The sequence below is a fragment of the Pogona vitticeps genome, chromosome 4 (genome assembly GCF_051106095.1).
Source record: "Pogona vitticeps strain Pit_001003342236 chromosome 4, PviZW2.1, whole genome shotgun sequence".
Taxonomy (NCBI): Eukaryota; Metazoa; Chordata; class Lepidosauria; order Squamata; family Agamidae; genus Pogona; species Pogona vitticeps.
In genome coordinates this window covers 94,641,510-94,653,555 of record NC_135786.1, presented here as the reverse complement: position 1 = coordinate 94,653,555, position 12,046 = coordinate 94,641,510, and positions in this window count along the sequence as shown.

Sequence of the window (12,046 nt, the reverse complement as noted above, 5' to 3'; positions counted from 1 at the left end):
AATTCTAACTTTTTCTATGTGTATTGTATTAAAAATATCTGGGGGCAGACACTGGTATCTGCATCACAGAAGGAATGCCAAGGAGCAATGAGGATGCTTTGAATTAGGGATGCCAGACATTTTTGCCCTGCAGATTTTATTCCCATCACACTTCTCCAGTAGCCATATGGGCTAGAGCTGATGGTCACTGGAGCTTAACAACATCTGGAGAGTCAAAAATTCCTTTTTGTCCAGTCGTGTTCAACTCATCCCCGTTTCCAAGCCATAGAGTCAGCGTTTTGTCCAAAGAGAATTTTCCGTGGTCACATGGCCAGTGCGACTTAGACACGGAACGCTGTTACCTTCCCACCAAGGTGGTCCCTATTAATCTACTCGCATTTGCATGCTTTCGAACCGCTAGGTTGGCGGGAGCTGGGACAAGTGACAGGCACTCACTCCATCATGTGGATTCGATCTTACAACTGCTTGGTCTTCTGACCCTGCAGCACAGGCTCCTGCATTTTAGCCCACAGCACCACCACATCCCTTCCGTAGCCTTGCATTAAGTGATGGTTGAATCGACATGTTATTCCAAATCAAATAGCATATCACTAATGCCCAATCAAACAAAATAGCATACTCTGAGGTTTCATATCACTAATATCCAAATAAATGCAATTGTTTTTAATTGACGTAGCCAGTATGTGCTGCTATGAATCTGCTGGGGAAAGTTAGGGAAATCCTCCCCTGCCTTTCCTGAACTTTTACATGCAGTAAAAGTCTTTGCCTGCTTGCAAGAGAACAGTAAAGATGGGACTGGTCTGGTGGGAAAGAGTTCCAGAGTCTGGGAGCAGCAACAGAGAAGGCCCTCTCTTGTGTTCCCACCAAACGCATCTGTGAGCATGGAGGAACTGAGAGAAACACCTCTTCTGATGTTTTTAATGCCCGGGCAAGCTCATAAAGAGAGACGTGGTCTTTGAGATAACAGACCCAAGCTGTTTAGGGCTTTAAAAGTTAAAACCAGTACAGTGGTGCCCCGCATAGCGAGGTTAATCCGTTTTGGATTAACCGTCGCTGTGGGGAAACATCACTATACGAAACGGAAAAACCCATTGCGTTCCAATGGGGCCCAAAACTCACCGTTCTGCGATGTTTCCCCATCCGGCCGCCATTTTCGCGCCCTCGGTAAACGAGAGCAGGGCGCGAAAACGCTACGCGCGGCCATTTTGGGCGTCTGGTGGCCATTTTGGAACCGCCGATCAGCTGATTTTAAAAATCGCTATGCGGAAATCGATAAGCGAAACGCTTACTGATCGTCGCAAAGTGATTTTCGGCCATAGAAAGCATCGGTATGCGATTGCATTAGCGATCCCAAAAAACGGATTGTTATGCTAATTCGTCATTAAATGGTGCGCTTGTTATGGAGGCACCACTGTATTTTGAATTGTATCCAGAAATGGATTGGCAGCCAATGGAGCTTCTGCAATGGGGGAGGACGGTGTTATCTGATCTCCATAACCAGCCCCAGTTAACAATATGGCTGCTGTGTTTTGGACCAGCTGAAATTTCCGAAAGTTTCCAAAGGCAGCCTCATGTAGAGCATGTTTACAGTAAGCCAGTCGAAATGTTACAAAGACTTGTGCCACTGTGGCCAGATCAAACTTCTTCAGGACCAGGGACAGCTCAGACATTTTTAGACTTTTTTGCTGACACAGGGGAAAGTCGTGGTGGTGTCACAAAAGGGTGACTACTGGTTCTTTTGTATCCCAGGAAGAGCAATATTAAAAAGCAAAGGACCTCACAAGACACATTAATAAATGCAAAATGAATATACTTTATTACCTATTGATTGCAATTCTAAATAAAGGGGTTTCATGCATGCAGCACATTCACACCACATACATACTCACCAAAGAGAGAATTCTTTATCTGCATTGTCCAAGTTCCAAAGAAGGTAATTGGTTCCAAAAGCTTTTTGGTCTCAGCAGACAGACAGACCAATGTTTTCCCAGACCCCTCTTCTTATATTCTATTTGGGCAGTTTTTTTAACAGAGCATGCGTAAAAGACATTTCTTTGTCTCAGGTTGTTCACAGGGCATGCGCAGTAGAGATTCCTTTGTTTGCCCCTAGATATATGGTCCTTATCACTTATTGTGAAGTATGGAATGCTTAACATGTCTTCCATCACTTAGTGGACAGGTGTGGAATCTGCTTTGCTCAGGAGGGTCTTCGTAACAGGGTCTTCTTAATCCCCTTGACTCTACTCCCAGTGGCAGATGGTTTTTGTCAATTTAGTTCAGAATGTTAACAGTTCAAAAGTTGAATCTCTCACAATGAGGGCTTCTAGCTAGAAATACAAAGTTCCATAGTTCCTCTGGTTCTGTTGGTCTCCATCTTTGTGTCCTAACTCTCTCTGGTTCTTCACCAGATCCAGGCCAAACATGCACACACCTGACAGTGGAGAGTCTTAATGTATTGGAACACATGAAAAATGATAGTTTTGTGAATACTGGTCACATTCCTAGTGAAAGGCAGCAAACATGATTTTTACTGAACAGAAATCTTTGGGGCACAAATCACTGAGCTGTGAACAATAATAAGGCAATGACATCATTCCTATAAGAGGAGCAGAGCATGAAAAGTATCCTCCCAGTACCCCCTATTCCGTAGGCTCACTGGCTATGAAACCCCGGCATTCTGTGAGTTGTAATCCAAACAAGGAACTTTTCTATGCATGGGGAAGAACAGGCACGGAAGTAAAGGGAAACCTAAGAAATGTTGCCCACCTTTTATACCTCAATTGGTCAAACAGAAGAAGAGATGGACTCTCGCGGGGTAGTTTGATATCAGCTGTTCTGCATTCCCAGTATGGATCCCAGAATGGGAAGAGAACTTACCTTCAACTGAACCACTAATAAATGTTTGCATGTCAATCAAAGATTTATGAGTGAGCAGGCCTGCACATTTTTCATTTGATGTTATTAAACCTACTGCACAATATCTGAGAGTGGTTCCCCTAAGTTTCATTTATTGTAAGCTTCCTTTTATTTATTTAGGAACATAGAAGCTGAGTGGAATGAATTAAGAGTCTTCAAATCTCAATATTTTGAGAAGAGCTATCATCTCAAACAACAGAGAATCAAAACAGACCCTTGTAAGTCCTGGCTTAAGAGTAGTCTGAAGTGATTTGTCTTTATATATATGAACGTGCTGTTTTTCTCAGAAAGTGGAAAAATTACCTTTTGAATGTTGCCTGCCCAATAAATTCTCCCACCTCTGACTTTTCTTGTGTCTACATATCATCATCATCATCATCTCTATTTTCAGTATGAACGTTATTAATGCTAACCAAATGGTATAGAAATACAGTTCTTTATAGGCCTCAACCAGGCTGATACTCCAAACTGGTGCAGGCTCATTAAATCAATGAGATTTGTATAACCATTGACTTACTGTTCTGGAAGTGAACTAGTACAGTGGTGCCTTGCAAGACGAATGCCTCGCGGGATGAAAAAATCACAAGACAAACGGGTCTTGTGAGTTTTTTGGTGCCTCGCAAGACAGGCTGTCTTGCAATATTTTTCATCTTGTGAAGCAAGATAGGAACACATTGAAATTTAATTAATACGTTCCTATGAGGGGAAAAGTCAGAAAAAAGTCACTTACCTGGTGACCGAGCCCTGCTCCTCCTTGGTGGCCCCAGAACAGCCGGACTCTAGCGCCAAACAGCTGACCATCGGGAACCAGAAGAGAGGCAGCAGCCATTTTGGAGAGGCGGCAGCCATTTTGAGATGTGACCACATGGCTATTGCCTCTCAAAATGGCTGCCGCCTCTCCAAAATGGCTGGTACCTCTCCAAAATGGCTGCTGCCTCTCTGCTGATTCCCGATGGTCAGCTGTTCGGTTCTAGAGTCCGGCTGTACTGGGGCTACCAAGGAGGAGCGGGGCTCGGTCTACTCAGTCTTACTACCAGGCAAGTGACTTTTTTCTGACTTTTCCCCCCATAGGAACACATTAATTAAATGTCAATGCATTCCTATGGGAAAACTTGCTTCGCAAAACGAAATTTTCGCAAGATGGCATTAACCGTGGAACGGATTAATATCGTCTTGTGAGGCACCACTATAATTGGATTTAGGCTATTGTAGATTTAATGCCAAGGATGGAAAAATCATGGTGGAGTGGGTTTTTTTTTTTAGCTCAGGTATCAATTTATTTATTTATTTATTTATTAGATTTTTACCCCACCCCCTTTGACTGCGTCTACTCGGGGCGGCTTACAAATATCATAACATATCATAAAAACACATTAAACAATTGAATCAATAATATAGTATATTCAAGATGGGGATGGCTCTTAAAAACACCCAGCAAGGGTGCCAGGTGGATCTCTGTTGGAAGGCTGTTCCATAGTCGAGGGGCCAATGCCGAGAAAGCCTGGTTTCTTGTTCTTTCTTTCTGGACCTCTCTCATCATTAGGCCCCCTCAACTGTCCCTCCTGGCTGTGCCGAGTAATTCAGGTAGATCTAGGTGTGAGAAAGTGATTTGCCAAATATCGAGGTCCCAAACCATTTATATGTCATCATTAACACTTTGAAGTTAATGTGGAAATGAATGGGCAGCCAATGCAAGGCAGCCAGAGTGGGAGAGATATGCTGGTATTTTCTCACACCACTAAGGAGTCTGGCCACCACATTCTGCACCATTTGGAGTTTCCACATCAATCTCAAACGTAGCCCCACATAGAGCACATTACAGTGGTCTAATCTCAAGATTATGAGCATGTGGAAGAGAGTGGTGAGGGACCCCCCCCCCCAGCAAGGTAGGGCCACAGCTGGGCGATCCTCCACAGATGGAAATAAGCAGAGCAGGCCATGAATGCCACCGGGGTTTCAATAGTAAGTGCCGGGTCCAGATGTATCCCCAAGCTGCGGACCCCACTCCGTGCGATGAGAGTTACCCTCCCAAAGAGAGGGAGTTTCCCAAACCACCAAGGGAGGGGCCACTCACCCTCAAGACTTCCATCTTGTCCGGGTTCAGCCTCAACCCATTCAGCTGCATCCATTGAAGTACAGCCTCCAAACAGCACTGAAGGGACAGAACGGCATCCACTGAAGTAGGTGAAAAGGAGATGTAGAGCTGGGTGTCATCAGCCTACTGATGGCACGAAGCCCCACACCCCCTGATGACCCCACCCAGGGGCCTCATATAGATATTAAACCGCATTGGGGAGATAATCAACCCCTGCGGAACCCCACAATTGAGACTCCATGGAGCTGAGACATTCTCCCCAAGCTGTACTCTCTGGGGACGCTCACAGTTGGTTCTGTCCCCCTGCACTTTAATTATAGATCTTATCTTCCTCCAGGAGGTTTTTGGAGATGAATTCAAGTTTACAAGAGAGGCAGAGAAGGACAGAGCAAAGTTCCAGATTGTCAATAAGGGTGGAAATAACAGAGCTACCGCTAGGGATGGTGCTGACATTGTCATGTTCCACAGCAGGGGGGGTAAAAGAGGAGTCCACACTGAACATGCCAGGGGAGAATGCAAATAGGATTCCCCTGGCAGTTGGCATCAATGAACTCTCCCAGATCACAAGGAGGCCCAGCAGCGATATCCCAACAGCGACCCAGAGCGAAGCCATCATGGAGACCTCAGCGGACCCCTCAGCAAGGCCTCCCAGCACACCACAATCCAACTTCACCTGGCTCACCAGGCCTCCCATGGAGAATTCCTCCGAGCCTCCCGGGGGGTCTCTGACTCCTCCGGATTCCCCCTGCGGGTCCTCGGCCAGTGTATTCTTCCTCCCACAGGCACCTCTGACTCTTTCAGATTCCACTGCAAGTGCTCGGCCAGTGAGCTCTTCCTCCCGGCTGGCACCGACTCCCCCCCGGCTCCCTCGGTGAGTCCTCGGGCCAGTGGGCTCTTCTATGCCTCCATGCTGGGCTACGTTGCTCGAAGCCCCAGCACCAGGTCCAATAAGCCCAGGGACTCCCCCGGTGACAGGCTAGGGATTCCCATGGAGACAGACTCCCCAAGCCCCAGGACGCGGCTGCCTCTCCTCCTGTCCTCAAACATGCCCAAAACAACCACCAACCAACTTTTGGGGAAAAAAACCCAAACCTTTCTTCAGGTAAGGGCGGTGAGGGGAATGGTGGAAAAACAAACAAAACAAACAAAATAAATAAAGAAGAAAAATAAAGAAAAAAGGAAAGACCAAGCCGAAGTGGTGGGGGAAAGAAAACCCCAACCAGCTAATGACCCGCCATCTTGGGAACTTCTCTGAAGAAGAGATATAAACTAAAAGATATACCATTTTAGTTACTTTGCACCCTTGATTGGATGAGTGAGATTCTCAGGCAGAAAAAAAAAGCTTGCTTTGGGCCTGGTCAGAATGCTGCCATTAATGCACAAAAGAGAAGTATCGGTAATCTTGAAGGAACTCTGAGATTTCCAGAAGAGCAAAAATTTTTTAGGAGAGGGAACAGAGAACTGTACTAAAAACAGTACAGTGAGGATAGCAACTCAGCATGCTTATTAGCTGTGGAATGGTGACTCATAGATGTGGTGTTGGAAGATATGGAATGAAGTATCTAGACACTAGAGGGAGAGTACTGTACACTGCAGTGCTTGTTTACCAGGTCCACTTATGCTCCGACACTACTTTCTGCTAGTACAGTGTGATCCTGTGCCCCTGTTCACAACCTGCAAGCATACTTTCTTGCCGTTTCAGCCCATGATAGAAGCTGCTGATTTTTATTTAGGATTAACTTTTTCTTTCTTTTTTCTTCTTTTCCTCTTCCCTCTTAGCTTAGCACTGCAAATCAATTATCTCCCCAGTGTGCTCTCACAAAAAGAAGTTTGATGTTTTCTTTTCCTTGAAATAATTTATTTCAATGGCTGATCAAGCAAAGCAATATCAGAGGAAAACATTTCTATTAAAACAGAAGGGAACCATGTATTGCAAACAGCTAACTCAAATCACTTTAGGGAAATGTCTACCCACCATACCAAATCTTGAACCTCTGGGAGACAGTATGCATGTTGTCTTCAAATTAGGGAACAACATTTCTCAAGAACCAAAGTGTTCCGTGGCTTCTGCTGCTACTTGTTTTTGTTTTTATCCTGACCTAGCCCTTTTGACAGACCAAATTATTTCTGGTGTCTGCTGTCTCCGGTGTTCCCTTATCCATTGCATCTCTGAAGAATTTTTATATTTTTCAAGTTGCTCAGCTAGCTTCTAGTGCAAAAATATTTACACAGATGCTGTGTCCTTGGGAAAGAAAGGGTAGTATACTGATTATGCCTGTCATGTGAAGGATGCATGAAATATATTCATACAGCAGGGTTTTTTTTTTAAACCTACAGCTGAACCACACAGACTCACCATGTAGACTGCCTACATGGAATGGAGGGAATCACCATATTCCTCCACAGGGTGTTAGGATGTGATGTGGACAGATCTAGCCCTGCCGTTTGGCAGGCAGACACCTAAGGCAGTACATGATCATTGAGCAGGTGCACATTGCAGTAATCCCCATAGCCAAGCTTGTCCCAAGGAGAGTCCAAAACTACTACATTTCTCATATCAACAAATGAAAAACAGGCCCTTCGTAAACTAAACCACCTTCAGACATGACAACAGAGATAGCTGGTACCAATTTACTGCTCCAGGAAGAATCCATTTTTATCCCAGCTACTGGGAGAATTCAAAGGGAGCAGAGTAGCCTGAGGAGTATGGGTGAGAATGGCAGATGATGCCCCAAGTCTTTGCTCCTCAGAAAACCCCAGGACATTGGCTGTGCCAATCCTTGCTCCAGTATCTCACCTAATGCAGGGCCAGCCTTTTCCATGACACACTAATCTTCTATGTGGATGGAATGTTTCTCTGTCAGTTATATGAGCTCTTCTCTGTAGCTGGAATTTGAAAAGGGACAGTTCACCCCCTCAGTGAGAAGATGAAGTAGGAATAGTTCATAAATTAAGGTGTACGAGTCATAGTGCTTGAAACCAGGAAGAATAAACCAGGACAACCATCCCATTAAAGCAAGGAGGAACCTAAAAGAAATGTATGACAGAATCCATTTAGAGCAGGGGTGAGCAATTAATTTCTATAGGGGGCCACATGAAAAATCTGAACTATGTTCGGGGGCTGAACCAACTTTACTTAAAAATAAAATGAAACAGTGATGTTATGATTGTTTTTATTTTAAACTTGTTAATCTTCACAAATAATAAATGAGTTTTTGAGGTATGTTAAGGATAAGCAACTGATCAACTTTAGACAAAAAGCTATAAATGGTTTTGACGTTCAACTTGTTCAGTGAGAGAAATCCAGTCTTGGAGCAATGACTGGCGGGCCGGACAGGAGCGGCTCTCGGGCAGGATGTGGCCCTCGGGCCACACTTTGCCCAGGTCTGATTTAGAGGACTGTTTAGAGCAAATGTTTTCAACTTTTGGTCTTCCAGACAAAGGACATCAACTCCCAGAAGCCCTTGCCAGCATTGCCGAAGTCCTAAACATCTGAAGGGCCAAAGATGGAGAAACACAGGTTCATAGGATATTTATAGAGCCAGTGTGGTGCAGTGGATTCAGTGCTGGACTGAGACCCGAGGAAGCTAGAATTAAGCATTCAGTGAACCATGAAACTAACTGGGTGGCCCGGGCCAGTCATGCTTTCTCTACCAGACATAAGTCATAGGGCCATTGTGAATATAAGAAACTGAGTAGCAGAGTTAGGGATTTCCTCTTGAGTCCAGTGGAGGCAACACTGGAGCCTGCTTCCCAGGTCTAGGGTTCTGTTCTGTTCTGTTCTGTTCTGGAAATCCTTATCTACATGTCTGTACTGTGTTAGACAACATATAAATGCAGTACAGTGGTGCCCCGCTAGATACTTACCCCACATGACGTTGAAATCACTTGATGATGATATTTTTACGATCGCTATTGCGATCGGAAAACAATGGTTCCAATGGGGGGAAATCCAATTTACGTTGATTAGGAGCCTGCTTCGTGAACCGTTTGTTCGCAAAACGATGTTTTTTCCAGCTCTGTAAAATGGCTTCCCTCCCTTCTCAAAATGGCTGCTTTCCGGATGGAAGCTTTGCATTACAGTGATTTAGAAAAGCTGATCAGTGGTTCTCTATGGCAGTGGTCCCCAACCTTGGGCCTCCAGATGTTCTTGGAATGCATTTCCCAGAAGCCTTCACCACCACCTCTGCTGGCCAGGAATTATGGGAGTTGAAGTCCAGGAACATCTGGAGGCCCAAGGTTGGGGACCACTGCTCTGTGGGCAATCTTCGCTGGACGATGAAGTATTTCCCCCATTGGAATGCATTGACCATTTTTCAATGCATTCCAATGGGGATTTGTTTTCCACTTAACAGCGATTTTGCTGGAACACATTATTGTCGTCAAGTGGGGCACCACTGTATTTTAAAAACTGGATTTGCCATTTTAATAGACAAATCCATTTAAATCAGGGTTGTGCACTTATGGTCCTTCAGTTGTTGTTGGACTGCATCTCCTAGCAGCCTGGATAGCATAGTAAGGAATAATGGGAGCTGTGGTTCCTATGTGAAATCATGTTCCTAAACAAAAGACCTTCATGAGATTCTTTATAAATCCATTCTTTAAGACTAATCACTAGTTCTAACCCATAGTTCTAACCCATCTGTACTCTGCTAGGAAATTCTGAGCTGGGCGTTTCAGTCAAGGGTTATTTGAAAGAGTCCAGATCTGAGCTATCCTGCAACATAGATTCAGCAAGCCATTTATTGATTCATTTAAATAGATAAGGTCTTACAAAGAGTTCTGCTGTAATCTACCTGCTCCCATTGTATAAGGTTCTGGGCTAAGAGCTGAGCTTTCCAGACTAATGTAAAACACTTTACAATGTCATTATATGACAAAGCGCCAAACAACTTAGATACTGAAATGTGCTCAGGTTTTCTCTCTTACTCTAAGCAAGGTTCATTGTGGGGCAGCCTTAATCATTTGGGGACTCACAGTTGGCAAGGTGAAGGGATGGATGAGGTTTTAACTCCGCTTGCTTTGGATAAGACTTTACCAAAATCTACAGATTTCTTCATAGAAAGGAAAAAAACTTGAGGTTTAAAATTATCAAAGCTGACCAATTTTCTTTCCATTGAAAGACAAAAGGAAATTACCTTGAAGGCTGATGGTCTCCCACTCAAGATGGAATCACTGACAGGCCTGGAGATGTAGTAAATGGAAAGCAGTGTAGTTCTTTGACAGGCGCCCAGAGATCCAGCATGCTGAAGAAGTTTGACTGGACACAATTCCAATTTCCACAGTCTGTGGGCCCATCCAGCCTGAAGAAAAGTACCTGTTTTAAGTTTCCCATCATTGTTGTGTGGGCTTCAGTGACAACCAGTTTCCATGGAAACCAAATTATCTTGACAAACGTTCAACAGCCTGCTGCCTAATCCATCTACAGGCACTGTAAATTAGTCATCTGTCTACTCTAGATCTCACACTCCTGATTACAAGAGGCCTCCAGCTGGCTGGTAGTATCCGACTACTTTCGAAGCTGAGGCACTGGCCATAAAGGACCTTTTGGCAGCTGCATCCAAAACTGGTGAATTGTGTGAAGTATGAATCAGACTACGTATGTACAGATCATCCCACCTCTGGTTCCTGAAAGGGATGTGAACCTCCTTCAGGAACTAGAGGTGAAATGATTTGTACATACTTTTGTGAAAATATCAACTCTGTGAAGTAGGTGCCAGGCACATGGGAAGAATACAAGTGTGTCACCAAAGCGGAGGGAGTATCTGAAGGCATTTCAAAGGTGAAGATCTTTTGCAAACTACAGAATACTGCTAAGAGGGGAAAGGGAATAAACATGGGGGAACAGAGGCTGCATGTGAATCACTGTCTAATGCTCTATGGATACCGAAAGGAGTGATATGAGAGAAGAAACCATAGCTTTGTGTGGTGCTTGCAGTTCTTATAAGTTCCTATGTTTAATCCTTAGCAACTCTAGTTACAAATCTGAAATAGTAAGGCCTTGGAAGGGTGCAACTTGTTAGTTAGTTAGTTATGTGCCTTCAACTTAAAGTGACTGTAACAAGGACTTTAAAGGTAAGTGAGATATTTAAGGAGTGGTTTTACTAGTTCCACTCCTGCAGTGAGTTTCCATAGCCAAGTGGGGATTTGAATCCTGGTCTCCAGGGTCCTCGTCCATCACTCTGTCTACTCTGCACACCCTGGGTATACAGGGTGTGAGCACACAGTGAGAACAATGAGAATTCCTCCAGTTGTGAAGTAACAACTGAGAATGCTAATTTCCTCAGATAATTTCAAGTTAATTGACCATACACAGAGAGAGGAGAAAATTGACTAAACTGCCTTGTTTGCAACTTGTTAACATAGCTATACTGTAGCGTGCCCCATCAGCAGTAAGCTACAGGAGAGCTAACTTAATAACCTGTAAACAAGGGTAACATGGCAGTTTCCTCATCAACTCTTTTCCTTTACTTCTTTCCTTTTTTCTTTAGGTGTCTAGCTACCCTTGTGCACATGGCATTATTCTGTCCTGAGGGGATCGGTGGAGAACAAAGTCCATGCAGGATCACACATTTCTGAGTCAATTCAAATGATCACACCTGACACGAAGGAATCCACGGTGGAAAAAAAGCAGGAGCACCAATGGCAGAGGGGAAAAATTACAGATGGGGGGGGGACTCCAGGCTGATTCATATTTGCTTCTATGTCATGTGGCCAATAAAAAAAAACACAAATCAAACCATCCCAATCCTGTAGCATTTCCCACATTTTATACTATAGTCACACCCTAAAATCTGAAAGAGTCCTTGACATTCAAAGTGCACAGGTTTTGGCTAGTTCATTCAGTATAAGGAAACATTTTTTTAAAAAATACAGTACATGTCAGGAATATGTACTGTATTTGCAACTTGGACCACAGTAATTAGTGGAGCCGGTTTAGTGTTTTATAGAAGAAACTCCCTACAAGAATTCTTTTTCTCCATCTTTATTTTACCCCATTGGGATGATTATCACAAAGGCTCCCACTAGATGACC